Source organism: Lissotriton helveticus, chromosome 2_2 (genome assembly GCF_964261635.1).
Source record: "Lissotriton helveticus chromosome 2_2, aLisHel1.1, whole genome shotgun sequence".
NCBI classification, from domain to species: domain Eukaryota; kingdom Metazoa; phylum Chordata; class Amphibia; order Caudata; family Salamandridae; genus Lissotriton; species Lissotriton helveticus.
In genome coordinates this window covers 439448499-439464362 of record NC_136060.1, presented here as the reverse complement: position 1 = coordinate 439464362, position 15864 = coordinate 439448499, and positions in this window count along the sequence as shown.

Sequence of the window (15864 nt, the reverse complement as noted above, 5' to 3'; positions counted from 1 at the left end):
ATAGGCGGCTGTCACAGGACTCTCAAAATGGCGGCAGGCTCTTTCCTTTTTGGGCCTGGTCCACTGAAATGGCCCTGGGACACCTTGGAAATCGGACGCTTGTCTGCTAGGTCTTGGACCCCATTCTCGAAAGCGTCCCCTCCGCCTTGAGAATTCATCAAAAGTTTTGGGGGCCCCGACTCCTGCAGGCTTCTGGTGGGGAGCGGCTGCCATGATTGCTCGCGGAATGACCACGACGGAGCTACGAGATGGTGGTGCTCTCATGCTGACGCCAGCTTCAGTCTGAAACATCCAGAAACAAGGTGGGGCTTTCATCGTTTGGGGAAAAAAAAAAGTTTTCATCCAATGAAAAGTGTTGTTTTTAGGTCATATGATCAAGCCTTCCATCATTAGGAAACCAAAAGTAAAATGAACCAATGAAAAGTTTTATAAACAAGTCACATGACCTGTTATGCGGCATAGGGTATAAAATGCGGAGAAAATACGTTGGCACGTGAGGCGGCGTCAGTAGCGGACCGATGTGCGAATAGGCCGAAGGCAATACAACGCGCCAAGATCCGGATGGCACCGAGGTGGTGTCTAGTAAGTTGCCGCACTGGTGTGGCCATCCTACAATGCTGAAAGTCGGCGTGGGGCACCCCGTTGGCCTGTGAGATGGCGTCAGTAGCGGACCGATGTGTGAATGGGGCCGAAGGCAGCGCAACAATATTTTCGGAATAGAAGACACCACTAGGCGCTGAGATGCCAAGATCCGGATGGCACCGAGGTGGTGTGTAGCAAGTTGCCGCACTGGTGTGGCCATCCTACAATGCTGAAAGTCGGCGTGGGGCGCCCCGTTGGCCTGTGAGTTTGCGTCAGTAGCGGACCGATGTGCGAATAGGCCGAAGGCAGCACAACGCGCCAAGATCCGGATGGCACGGAGGTGGTGTCTAGTAAGTTGTCGCACTTCTGTGGCCATCCTACAATGTTGAAAGTCGGCGTGAGGCGCCCCGTTGGCCTGTGAGATGGCGTCAGTAGCGGACCGATGTGCGAATGGGGCCAAAGGCAGCGCAACAATATTTTCTGATTTGAAAACACCACAAGGCGCTGAGATGCCAAGATCCGGATGGCACCGAGGTGGTGTCTAGCAAGTTGTGGCACTGGTGTGGCCATCGTACAATGGTAAAAGTCGGCGTGGGGCGCCCTGTTGGCCTGTGAGATGGTGTCAGTAGCGGACTGATGTGCGAATGGGGCCAAAGGCAGCGCAACAATATTTTCTACAATATTTTCGGAGTAGAAAACACCACAAGGCGCTGAGATGCCAAGATCCAGATGGCACCGAGGTGATGTCTAAGTTGCGGACCGATGTGCGAATGGGGCCAAAGGCAGCGCAACAATATTTTCTGAAGAGAATACACCACAAGGCGCTGAGATGCCAAGATCCGGATGGCACCGAGGTGATGTCTAAGTTGCGGACCGATGTGCGAATGGGGCCAAAGGCAGCGTAACAATATTTTCTGTATGGAAGATACCAGTAGGCGTTGAGATGCCAAGATTCGGATGGCACCGAGGTGATGTCTAGCAAGTTGGTGTGGTCATCCTACAATGCTGAAACTCGGCGTGGGTCGCCCCATTAGCCTGTGAGATGGCGTCAGTAGCGGACCGATGTGCGAATAGGCCGAAGGTAGCACAACGCGCCAAGATCCGGATGTCACCGTGGTGGTTTCATAGTTGAGAGGCACTTCATCTGCAGTGGGGCGCCGAGATCCGGATGGCACCGAGGTGATGTCTAGCAAGTTGCTGTACTGGTGTGGCTATCCTACAATGCTGATAGTCGGCGTGGGGCGCCCCGTTGGCCTGTGAGATGGCGTCAGTAGCGGACCGATGTGCGAATGGGGCCAAAGGCAGCGCAACAATATATTCTGAATTGAAGACACCACAAGGCGCTGAGATGCCAAGTTCCAGATGGCACCGAGGTGGTGTCTAGCAAGTTGTGGCACTGGTGTGGCCATCCTACAATGGTAAAAGTCGGCGTGGGGCGCCCTGTTGGCCTGTGAGATGGTGTCAGTAGCGGACTGATGTGCGAATGGGGCCAAAGGCAGCGCAACAATATTTTCTGACTGACACCACAAGGCGCTGAGATGCCAAGATCCGGATGGCACCGAGGTGATGTCTAAGTTGCGGACCGATGTGCGAATGGGGCCAAAGGCAGCGCAACAATATTTTCTGAAGAGAAGACACCAAAAGGCGCTGAGATTCCAAGATCCGGATGGCACCGAGGTGGTGTCTAGCAAGCTATGCAGTTGAGTTGTGTGCGCACTTGCGGCGAATAGGTCGAAGGCAGCATAACAATGTTTTCTGAATAGAAGACACCACAAGGCGTTGAGATTCGGTTACCACCGAGGTGATGTCTAGCAAGTTGCCGCACTGGTGTGGCCATCCTACAATACTGCTCCGAATAACGGCGTGGGGTGCCCGAAGGGGGGGGGGGGGAGGCGGCGTGAATGGGCCTTCCTAGGTGGAGGCTCGTCTGCTGTAGTGGGGCGCCCCTTTACCGTTTCAGTTGCCATTCAGCTGAGTTTCGGCTGCTCTTGATGCTACAGCGACAGGCGGCTGCAAGAGGACTCTCAAAATGGCGGCCTGTTCTTTGCATTTGGGCCTGGTCCACTAAAATGGCCCTGGGACACCTTAGAACTCGGACGCTCGTTTTTTTTTTCCTTTCCTGTACATGCAAAAAAAGGTAAATGCCCGGTACGTTACACGCTTCATCTGCCACGATGAACTCTCCAGAGGAACCGAAAAAATATATAGTTGTGGTAACTATACCATGCATCGTCATATGGAGAGGTGGCACCAATTAATTATAGTGCTGCATAAAAGAGAGATTTGGAGGAGAACCCCTGACCTGCTAGTACATTCATCAAAGAAGTGGCACTGAGAGCTTCAGAGGCAAGGGAAACGGTCCCAAATATTTAGAAGAACTTTGGAAAGATTAAAATGACATGTTTAGATTGTGGCAAATTAATTTCATGTGGACAGATGAGTGTTACTCTAATAAATACAGCATATGAACATCATCATAGTCGATGGTTGGTAGAGACATTTTGACTATATCCTGGACCTGCCCGTCCTCGCCCAAAATGGCGCCGGAATAAATGGGACTCGTAACTCCTTGTTGTGTACTGGTTGCAGAACCTTGAAATCACAAGATACGTATGCAGTTTTGAAGCACATGGCGGGCGGGGACGAGAATTGATTGAATATTTCGACATCCCTATTGATATTAAGTTCTGATGTGTTATTGATTACTGTACTGTTGAAAGTTCGAATTAACGTCACCCATGGTACTTGCCCGCAAATGTATATCTAGATAATTTTATTGTAACTGGCCCTGTCGTATTTTAATTATAAAATGTACGTCCACCGATTCCGTAACTGTTAGACACCTTAGTTCTTGCAACCTAATGGCCCGCCCGTTACGTTCCTCTACAGTGTAAATGTCTATTCATCATATACGATTACAGTTTGCTCCGTGGCAGGCCCACGTGGTTATAGGCTCGTATTTGTATAATGAAATTTTCACAATAAAGGTTTTTAAAAGAAAACATGGTAGTAGTATATACATTGGTAAAGTTTTTAATAATAGTCACTGTTTTAGAATCATTAAAAGGCAAGTGAAATAAAGCAGACCAATTACATGAAGGGTAAAAGGTATAATACGAAGGAACGCAGTAAAGATAAATGGTCAAGGGCTGTTGTGTTTTCTATTCCTGCAACATAAAGTGATCGATAAGAATCTCATATTCAGGCGTATCGGCGACTAAGACAGCAGGTCGACCCTCTTTTGCTCAACGGCTCCGTCATGGGACGAAGAAACGCTCTTTTTCTCGAAAAAAGAATATATTTTACTTGCAGGACAGTTGTAAAATTTCCGGGAAAGTACATTAGCCTGGAACATTATAACATATATTTAAGAAAAAATAATGTTCGGAAGTAATGAAAAGCGTAATTTTTAGGTCATATGACCAAGCCTTTCATCATTACAATAAGAAAAGTAAAATGAACCAATGAAAAGTTTTATTAACAAGTCACATGACTTGTTATGCTTACGTTACGCGCTGCGCGCCCCGGATGACTTCCGGATGCGCTAACGCGGCGCGTCATATGACGCATTACGCGACAACGCAGGTCCAGAATATAGTCAAAATGTCTCCACCAACCAGCGGTCGGAACACAACCCCTTTCAGCAGGCTAAATAGTTCTGTTAAATGACAACAGAAGGGACAGGCAACAAGAACCATCAGTCAAAGAGGGGAGGGCTAGTTCTTCTCTACCGGGTTACATTGGGGCGCTACCGGAACTGATCGAATTGGTAGTCTACAGTGTTTCTGGATGTTTCAGACTGAAGCTGGGGTTAGCATGAGAGCAGCACCATTTCGTAGCTCCGTCGTGGCCATTCCGCAACCAATCATGGCAGCCGCTATTTATCGTTATTTTGGGCGGGGTGGGTGGCGGAGCCGAGCTGTTTTGCAGCCATCATTGTGTGGAGTTCAGTTCATCTCACTTGTTTTGTATTTGTCATGAGGGGTTGTTCCTAATGTTTCTATTTTAGCGAGGTCAAAAAGAGATCCCATTAGTGGCCTACTGATTTTGCTCAATTCCTTTTCTTTTTTTTTACACGATTTTTCGTTATCTGCAAAGACTAAACAGAGTATTGCGACTCTGTGTTTGTTTGTAAATAGAGAATGAACCAAAGAGAACTAATTCTAAAACAGTAAATACTTGGATAACAATCAATCAAATGGAGAGAGAAGCAGGCACGACGGATTACAACGGGGGCAAAGGCCTGCGTTAACTACCTTTCACTATCTGCAAAGAGAGAGTACTCCTAATAGAAATGAGGGGGGGGGCACCATTCAAAGCAGATCAGTGTGCATAAACACGAAAATGTTTTCACTTACCACGTACTTGACATTCGACAGCTTATGATATTTGCTATTAAAAAACCATTGAAATTCACTGAAAAAACCATAGGTTATAGACCATATATAGTTAGGAATTAGCATTTACAAAACCTTGAAAATTCACTGAAAAAAACATAGGTTATAGACCATATATAGTTAGGAATTAGCATTTAAAAAACCTTATTTTACTCACACAAAACCATTGAAATTCCATATATAGTTAGTTGCACTAACTATATATCGCGCACCCGCAATCCACTGCTGATCATGTCACATATTACATCATTCATGACATGGTCAGTGACATCACTGATGACATCACTGATGACATCTCAAATGACATCACTGATGAGATCACTGATGACATCTCAAATGACATCACTGATGACATCACTGATATCTCAAATGACATCACTGATGACATCACTGATGACATCTCATTTGACATTACTGATCACATCACTGATGACATCATTCATGTGATAATACGATGAACCTCTTCAGACTCTAATATAACCTTAGATACACTCAGTGTAAACAGACACTCATAGACTGTCACTCATCCATGGAGTTACTCAGACACTTAGTCAGTCATGCAAAGAATCAATCACACCTCCATTTCCTCAACTATACAGTTATACACACCTTACTTATTCAAACATATACTAAAACATATTTACTCACTTATACAATCCTGGATACAAGTTCACAATGATCCATACAGCCACTCACACATTTACTGGCTCTTATGCACAGTTATTTATATATGTCAACTCTCACATGTATTGTGTTTTACATATGTACTTACTTTGACATGTAGCACTGAGATATCCATTCACTCACCAGTACACTCATGCACACAGTCAACCGCCCATACAGCTGTTTCCACATGCACTTTTGAACCCATACATCTAGTCAATCAACTGCTCACACATCTATGCAGAGAGTCATACACCTCCCAGCCACCCTCACACACACTCAGTCTCCCATACAAATGCTTGGGCAACCAATCAATAACCCATACAGTTAATCATATAGCTAATGATCAACACATGCAGCAGTTTACAGAACAACAGACATAATGATGCACAAATTAAGACAGTTTAGTCACTAACCCATGCACTCAGTGAGACACATTTAATCAGTCACTCATACAGTCAGCCATGCCCCTACTGAATCCTTCATCAAGACACTTATACATCCATTCATTCTTCAATATGTAAGACATATTTTAACTTTACAGAATTATACAGTCACTGGATGACGTCATCAGTGATCTCATCAGTGATGTCATTTGAGATGTCATCAGTGATGTCATCAGTGATGTCACTGACCATGTCATGAATGATGTAATATGTGACATGATCAGCAGTGGATTGCGGGTGCGCGATATATAGTTAGTGCAACTAACTATATATGGAATTTCAATGGTTTTGTGTGAGTAAAATAAGGTTTTTTAAATGCTAATTCCTAACTATATATGGTCTATAACCTATGGTTTTTTCAGTGAATATATATATATATATATATATATATATTTATATATATATATATATATATATATATATATATATATATATATATATATATATATATATATATATATATATTACCTACTGGCGGTCGCCAGTAGGTATATATAGTTAGGATTTTTTCTCTATGGGATTTTTGAAAATTCTTTGTCTAATAACTTTTGCGTTTGTGGACGGAATTGGCTGAAATTTTCAGGAAAATGGCACATTTTGTTTCTGAGCAGCCCTTGAAAATTTGGGGGGGGTTCGTCAAGGGGGGGCTGAGAAAAAAGGGGGGTCCCAAAACGTGTTTTTAACATTGAGTTTTCCATAGGGCGGTTGGCCTCACTTTAAGCCCGAACGGCTGAATGGATTTGCACGAAACTTGGCAAAATTGTAGGGACTGGTAGCCCGATGTGCCTTTGCTAGGTCTCAATATATGTGCTAAGGTGGATTTTGAGAAATTAACGTTCAAAAAAAGATATATATCTGTAACAGCGGACTGGGCAGCGCTCCGGTTCGCGGACTTTACGCGGTACGGAGCTTTGTGAAGCGAAGCTGATTGGTTCTCCGGCGTCTGTAAACATTCCAAACAGTCCGTAGCGGCCGCCATCTTGTCTCTCGGTAGGATCGAGAGACAAGAGGAGGCCAAAGCGAAGGGGCAAATGACCATAAGGGGGTATAGTAGATCCTCGCTGACCCCCTAGGTTTGATCTGGAGGTTTTAAAAGGGCCCCGCGGGGCAAAAATAATAATAATAATAATAATCGAACGGCTGAATGGATTTGCACGAAACTTGGTAAAATATTAGGGACTGGTAGCCCGATGTGCCTTTGCTAGGTCTCAATATATGTGCTCCAGTGGATTTTGAGAAATTAACGTTCAAAAAAAGATATATATCTGTAACAGCGCTCCGCTTCGCGTAACGGAGGTTTGCGAAGCTGATTGGTTCTCCGGCGTCTGTAAACATTGCAAACAGTCCATAGCGGCCGCCATCTTGTCTCTCGGTAGGATCGAGAGACAAGAGGAGGCCAAAGCGAAGGGGCAAATGACCATATGGGGGCATAGTAGATCCTCCTTGACCTCTTAGGTTTGATGTGGAGGTTTTAAAAGGGCCCCGCGGGGCAAAAAAAATAATAATAATAATAATCGAACGGCTGAATGGATTTGCACGAAACTTGGCAAAATTGTAGGGACTGGTAGCTCGATGTGCCTTTGCTAGGTCTCAATATATGTGCTTCAGTGGATTTTGAGAAATTAACGTTCAAAAACAAGATATATATCTGTAACAGCGCTCCGCTTCGCGGAGATAAAATTATATCTGTATTACCTAGCTGTTGCTAACACCAGTTAGCAACGGCTAGTAGGAGATAGCGACCATCTTGGGCCCCACTTTGCATGTGAGTGATATTTATCACTAATGACATGCAAAGTGGGCATGCCAAGATGTTAGCGACTGGAAACAGTCGCTAACATCGCTATCTCCTATTATCAACTTTTGGAAATATTCGCGATAAGCGCGAATATCTCCAAAAGCTAGCACCTGCCCTGAGCAGTTCTTAGGCATGTTATCCAATGGGAGGTGGATAACATGGCTAAGAGCATTAGCTCAGTAATGCATGAATATCGCTGAGTTTTCAGCGATATTAATGCATTGCGGACGTTTTTTATCGTATTTGCGATAAACCTTGATAATAGCAAGGTTTATCTGCGATAATTTCTGACGATGCTTAGCGGTAAAAAAATCGTTGCTAAGCATCGTTAGGGATAAATATCGCTTAACTTTGGTAATATGCCCCAACGTCTGTTAACGTTCGATTCGAAGGAAATCAGGAAGTGTTGAAAAACATTGTCTGCGCCAGCTTGCCTTTTTTCAAATGCCACACATTTGTCGTGCACGGAAGTCATTTTAGATGCCTTGACCAGACCCACTCTGTGCACGCTGTCGATCCTTAGCATGGCTCCCCACCCTCGCAAGCATCTCCCCCAGGCAGTGGTCACCCCCGCTCTCTGTCTTATGCATGGGTAATAAACCACCCCCCATCTGCGCTGCTCTTCCCTGAGAATCACACCCTGTGCCCGCCCGACACCTCCCTTTCGCCCTATTCACTACCGCACCCTCTGACACTCCTTTTCCTCTGTGTCCGATTGTCCAGGCCGGTCCTAGGGTATCAGCTAGCCCTGCAGATATAGTTTATGGCCCCAGCTGTAAAGAATCACCCCTCTTCAAAGGAGTTATAGTAGATCAAGGCCCACACTCGATGAGATCCATCACAGCAGACGCGTTCCTATTATCTGAAAACCATCCTGTATTGTGATTGGGGAGGGGACCAAGCCTGAAGCGGAAGATTCCAGGGATGACTCTTTGTACATCAAAGTTTTTACAATTATGTGTCACATAAAAAATATATAGCACTCCAACAAAGTAGTAAGATTATAAAACTTTAATAACTTATAAATATATACAAGAAAACAAAAACAGTAATAACATATAAACATTTTTAGGGAAAAACAACGAAGTAGCGGTCGGCTGTGCGAATAGTCCCAACGCAGCACAACGTCCAGATTTCTGGCGTGGGGCGTCGCGGGGGGTGGGTCATCAGTAGCAAACTGTTGTGCGAATAGTTCCAAGGCAGCAGAACGATGGCACCAAGGTGATGTCCAGTAAGTTGCCGCACTGGTTTTGGTATCCTACAATGCTGCTCCGAATAACGGCGTGGGGCGCCCCGGGGGAGGCGGCGTGAACGGGCCTCTCCAGGTGGAGTCTCATCTGTTGTAGTGGGGCGCCCCTTTACCGTTTCAGTTGCCATTCCGTCCGCTTTTGGTCCACTGTGTCAAAAGCCGCAATTCAGCTGAGTTGCGCCCACTCTTGCGGTGCAGCGATAGGCGGCTGTCACAGGACTCTCAAAATGGCGGCAGGCTGTTTCCTTTTTGGGCCTGGTCCACTGAAATGGCCCTGGGACACCTTGGAAATCGGACGCTTGTCTGCTAGGTCTTGGACCCCATACTCGAAAGCGTCCCCTCCGCCTTGAGGATTCATCAAAAGTTTTGGGGGCCCCCGACTCCTGTAGGCTTCTGGTGGGGAGCGGCTGCCATGATTGCTCGGGGAATGACCACGACGGAGCTACGAGATGGTGGTGCTCTCATGCTGACGCCAGCTTCAGTCTGAAACATCCAGAAACAAGGTGGGGCTTTCATCGTTTGGGAAAAAAAAAAAGTTTTCATCCAATGAAAAGTGTTGTTTTTAGGTCATATGATCAAGCCTTCCATCATTAGGAAACCAAAAGTAAAATGAACCAATGAAAAGTTTTATAAACAAGTCACATGACCTGTTATGCGGCATAGGGTATAAAATGCGGAGAAAATACGTTGGCACGTGAGGCGGCGTCAGTAGCGGACCGATGTGCGAATAGGCCGAAGGCAACACAACGCGCCAAGATCCGGATGGCACCGAGGTGGTGTCCAGCAAGTTGCAGCACTGGTGTGGCCATCCTACAATGCTGAAAGTCGGCGTGGGGCGCCCCGTTGGCCTGTGAGTTTGCGTCAGTAGCAGACCGATGTGCGAATAGGCCGAAGGCAGCACAACGCGCCAAGATCCGGATGGCACCGAGGTGGTGTCTAGTAAGTTGCCGCACTGGTGTGGCCATCCTACAATGTTGAAAGTCGGCGTGGGGCGCCCCGTTGGCCTGTGAGATGGCGTCAGTAGCGGACCGATGTGCGAATGGGGCCAAAGGCAGCGCAACAATATTTTCTGACTGACACCACAAGGCGCTGAGATGCCAAGATCCGGATGGCACCGAGGTGATGTCTAGCAAGTTGCTGTACTGGTGTGGCCATCCTACAATGGTAAAAGTCGGCGTGGGGCGCCCTGTTGGCCTGTGAGATGGTGTCAGTTGCGGACCGATGTGCGAATGGGGCCAAAGGCAGCGCAACAATATTTTCTGTATGGAAGATACCACTAGGCGTTGAGATGCCAAGATCCGGATGGCACCGAGGTGATGTCTAGCAAGTTGCTGTACTGGTGTGGTCATCCTACAATGCTGAAACTCGGCGTGGGGCGCCCCATTAGCCTGTGAGATGGCGTCAGTAGCGGACCGATGTGTGAATAGGCCGGAACCAGCACAAGGCGCCAAGATCCGGATGTCACCGTGGTGGTTTCATAGTTGAGAGGCACTTCATCTGCAGTGGGGCGCCGAGATCCAGATGGCACCGAGGTGATGTCTAGCAAGTTGCTGTACTGGTGTGGTCATCCTACAATGCTGAAACTCGGTGTGGGGCGCCCCATTAGCCTGTGAGATGGCGTCAGTAGCGGACCGATGTGTGAATGGGGCAAAGGTAGCGCAAGAATATTTTCTGAAGAGGAGACACCACAAGGCGCTGAGATTCGGTTACCACCGAGGTGATGTCTAGCAAGTTGCCGCACTGGTGTGGCCATCCTACAATACTGCTCCGAATAACGGCGTGGGGTGCCCGAAGGGGGAGGGGAGGCGGCGTGAACGGGCCTTCCTAGGTGGAGGCTCGTCTGCTGTAGTGGGGCGCCCCTTTACCGTTTCAGTTGCCATTCAGCTGAGTTTCGGCTGCTCTTGATGCTACAGCGACAGGCGGCTGCAACAGGACTCTCAAAATGGCGGCCTGTTCTTTGGATTTGGGCCTGGTCCACTAAAACGGCCCTGGGACACCTTAGAACTCGGACGCTCGATTTTTTTTTCCTTTCCTGTACATGCAAAAAAAGGTAAATGCCCGGTACGTTACACGCTTCATCTGCCACGATGAACTCTCCAGAGGAACCGAAAAAAAATATAGTTATGGTAACTATACCATGCATCGTCATATGGAGAGGTGGCACCAATTAATTATAGTGCTGCATAAAAGAGAGACTTGGAGGAGAACCCCTGACCTGCTAGTACATTCATCAAAGAAGTGGCACTGACAGCATCAGAGGCAAGGGAAACGGTCCCAAATATTTAGAAGAACTTTGGAAAGATTAAAATGACATGTTTAGATTGTGGCAAATTAATTTCATGTGGACAGATGAGTGTTACTCTAATAAATACAGCATATGAACATCATCATAGTCGATGGTTGGTAGAGACATTTTGACTATATCCTGGACCTGCCCGTCCTCGCCCAAAATGGCGCCGGAATAAATGGGACTCGTAACTCCTTGTTGTGTACTGGTTGCAGAACCTTGAAATCACGAGATACGTATGCAGTTTTGAAGCACATGGCGGGCGGGGACGAGAATTGATTGAATATTTCGACATCCCTATTGATATTAAGTTCTGATGTGTTATTGATTACTGTACTATTGAAAGTTCGAATTAACGTCACCCATGGTACTTGCCCGCAAATGTATATCTAGATAATTTTATTGTAACTGGCCCTGTCGTATTTTAATTATAAAATGTACGTCCACCGATTCCGTAACTGTTAGACACCTTAGTTCTTGCAACCTAATGGCCCGCCCGTTACGTTCCTCTACAGTGTAAATGTCTACTCATCATATACGATTACAGTTTGCTCCGTGGCCGGCGCACGTGGTTATAGGCCCGTATTTGTATAATGAAATTTTCACAATAAAGGTTTTTAAAAGAAAACATGGTAGTAGTATATACATTGGTAAAGTTTTTAATAATAGTCACTGTTTTAGAATCATTAAAAGGCAAGTGAAATAAAGCAGACCAATTACATGAAGGGTAAAAGGTATAATACGAAGGAACGCAGTAAAGATAAATGGTCAAGGGCTGTTGTGTTTTCTATTCCTGCAACATAAAGTGATCGATAAGAATCTCATATTCAGGCGTATCGGCGACTAAGACAGCAGGTCGACCCTCTTTTGCTCAACGGCTCCGTCATGGGACGAAGAAACGCTCTTTTTCTCGAAAAAAGAATATATTTTACTTGCAGGACAGTTGTAAATTTTCCGGGAAAGTACATTAGCCTGGAACAATATAACATATATTTAAGAAAAAATAATGTTCGGAAGTAATAAAAAGCGTAATTTTTAGGTCATATGACCAAGCCTTTCATCATTAGAATAAGAAAAGTAAAATGAACCAATGAAAAGTTTTATTAACAAGTCACATGACCTGTTATGCTTACGTTACGCGCTGCGCGTCGCGCCCCGGATGACTTCCGGATGCGCTAACGCGGCGCGTCATATGACGCATTACGCGACAACGCAGGTCCAGCATATAGTCAAAATGTCTCCACCAACCAGCGGTCGGAACACAACCCCTTTCAGCAGGCTAAATAGTTCTGTTAAATGACAACAGAAGGGACAGGCAACAAGAACCATTAGTCAAAGAGGGGAGGGCTAGTTCTTCTCTACCGGGTTACATTGGGGCGCTACCGGAACTGATCGAATTGGTATTCTACAGTGTTTCTGGATGTTTCAGACTGAAGCTGGGGTTAGCATGAGAGCAGCACCATTTCGTAGCTCCGTCGTGGCCATTCCGCAACCAATCATGGCAGCCGCTCTTTATCGTTATTTTGGGCGGGGTGGGTGGCGGAGCCGAGCTGTTTTGCAGCCATCATTGTGTGGAGTTCAGTTCATCTCACTAGTTTTGTATTTGTCATGAGGGGTTGTTCCTAATGTTTCTATTTTAGCGAGGTCAAAAAGAGATCCCATTAGTGGCCTACTGATTTTGCTCGATTCCTTTTCTTTTTTTTTTTACACGATTTTTCGTTATCTGCAAAGACTAAACAGAGTATTGCGACTCTGTGTTTGTTTGTAAATAGAGAATGAACGAAAGAGAACCAATTCTAAAACAGTAAATACTTGGATAACAATCAATCAAATGGAGAGAGAAGCAGGCACGACGTATTACAACGGGGGCAAAGGTCTGCGTTAACTACCCTTCACTATGTGCAAAGAGAGAGTACTCCTAATAGAAATGAGGGGGGGGGGCACCATTCAAAGCAGATCAGTGTGCATAAACACGAAAATGTTTTCACTTACCACGTACTTGACATTCCACAGCTTATGATATTTGCTATTAAAAAACCATTGAAATTCACTGAAAAAACCATAGGTTATAGACCATATATAGTTAGGAATTAGCATTTACAAAACCTTGAAAATTCACTGAAAAAACCATAGGTTATAGACCATATATAGTTAGGAATTAGCATTTAAAAAACCTTATTTTACTCACACAAAACCATTGAAATTCCATATATAGTTAGTTGCACTAACTATATATCGCGCACCCGCAATCCACTGCTGATGATGTCACATATTACATCATTCATGACATGGTCAGTGACATCACTGATGACATCACTGATGACATCTCAAATGACATCACTGATGACATCACTGATGACATCTCATTTGACATCAATGACCACATCACTGATGATATTATTCATGTGAGAATACAATGCATCTCCTCACATTTTAATATAACCTCTGTTACACCCAGTGTTAAATACAGAGTATAATTTTTGAAACCATTGACACACCAATACTAGTTACTACATACGCACTCACTGATTCCTACGTCTACACACACATTCACTCATTCACCCATACAATCATTTATACATACAATCACTCATCTTTACAACACTATCATATGCACTCATACACCTATACAGACACTCACACTCTGCCACTCATCCATGGAGTTACTCACACACCTAGTCAGTCCTGTAAAGATTCAATCACATTTCCATTTTCTAATCGATACAGTTAAACATAGAGCACCTTACGTTTTCAACCATATACTAACACATACTTACTCTCTTATACAATCATTGATACAAGTACACATTGATCTGCACAGAGTCACACACCTCCCAGCCAGCCACACACACACTCAGTCTCCCATGCAAATACTTGGGCAATCAATCAATAACCCATATAGTTACTCATATAGCTAATGATCAACACATGCAGCAGTTTACAGAACAACAGACATAATGATGCACAAATTAAGACAGTTTAGTCACTAACCCATGCACTCAGTGAGACACATTTAATCACTCACTCATACATTCAGTCATGCACGTACTAAATCCTTCGTCCAGACACTTATACATCCACTCATTCTTCAATATGTAAGACATATTTTAACTTTACAGAAACATACAGTCACTGGATGTTGTCATCAGTGATGTCATTTGAGATGTCATCAGTGATGTCATCAGTGATGTCACTGACCATGTCATGAATGATGTAATATGTGACATCATCAGCAGTGGATTGCGGGTGCGCGATATATAGTTAGTGCAACTAACTATATATGGAATTTCAATGGTTTTGTGTGAGTAAAATAAGGTTTTTTAAATGCTAATTCCTAACTATATATGGTCTATAACCTATGGTTTTTTCAGTGAATTTTCAAGGTTTTGTAAATGCTAATTCCTAACTATATATGGTCTATAACCTATGGTTTTTTCAGTGAATATATATATATATATATTACCTACTGGCGGTCGCCAGTAGGTAGTTATAGTTAGGACTGAATTTCGATAAGAAGAGCATTTTTTGTTTTGCTTATAACTTTGGCGTTATTTGATGAATCTTCATGAAATTTTCAAAACAAATTCTTTATTCATATCAGCTCCTATGTTAAAAGTTAGGTGGCGATTTATCAAGGGGAGGGCTGAGTAAAAAGGGGGTCCCAAAACGTGTTTCGCCATGTTAATTTCCTTAGGAAAATTTAGACAAGGCTACAGGTCGAACGGGTGAACAGAATTACCCCTAATTTGGCAGGGAGAAGGGTATTGGTTTAGAAAGCACGCTTTAGTTTATTTGGTGTAAATCCGTTCAGTAGTTTTTAGAGAAATATAGAAATTTACAGATATTGATATTTAGGAATTCTGCCATCTGATTGGCTAAGACGTTACGAGCACAAGCTTGCTGCTTATTGGCTGTGAGCGCTGTGACTAGGACGTGTTTACTGCCATTTTATGATTCTGTTGAAGCGAGCAAGGGGAAAAAAGGGTTAAGAAAGTTGAAAAGGAGGATAGGAGCACTGTAACCTCTGTGAGGGAGTGCGAACCAAAGTAGTCACTGTTACCGGTCTGAAAGTGCGGTGTTGCTCAGAGTGACACGGTGCTGATATGATATGGTGCTGCACTCGGGTATGAAACCGAGAGCCTAAACCGTGAGGTCATTGCTGTAAAGTGATGTGGTCTGGTCTTTGTAGCATTGAGTGCAAATAGTGCGTTTATTCTATACCGGAAGCGGGAAGCTAAGTACTCACGCCTACCGGTGTGAAGATTTGGGGATAAAATCATGGTGATTGCTGTAAAGGGATGGGCTCTGGGCGCTGTAGTACACATGTGCAAGTAGTGTTAGTAGGCGTTTATACCATACAGAGAGTGGGAAACAAACTACTGACCCCTACTGTGTGTTCATAGTATAGCGGAAGCGGGAAGCGAAGTACTCACGCCTACCGG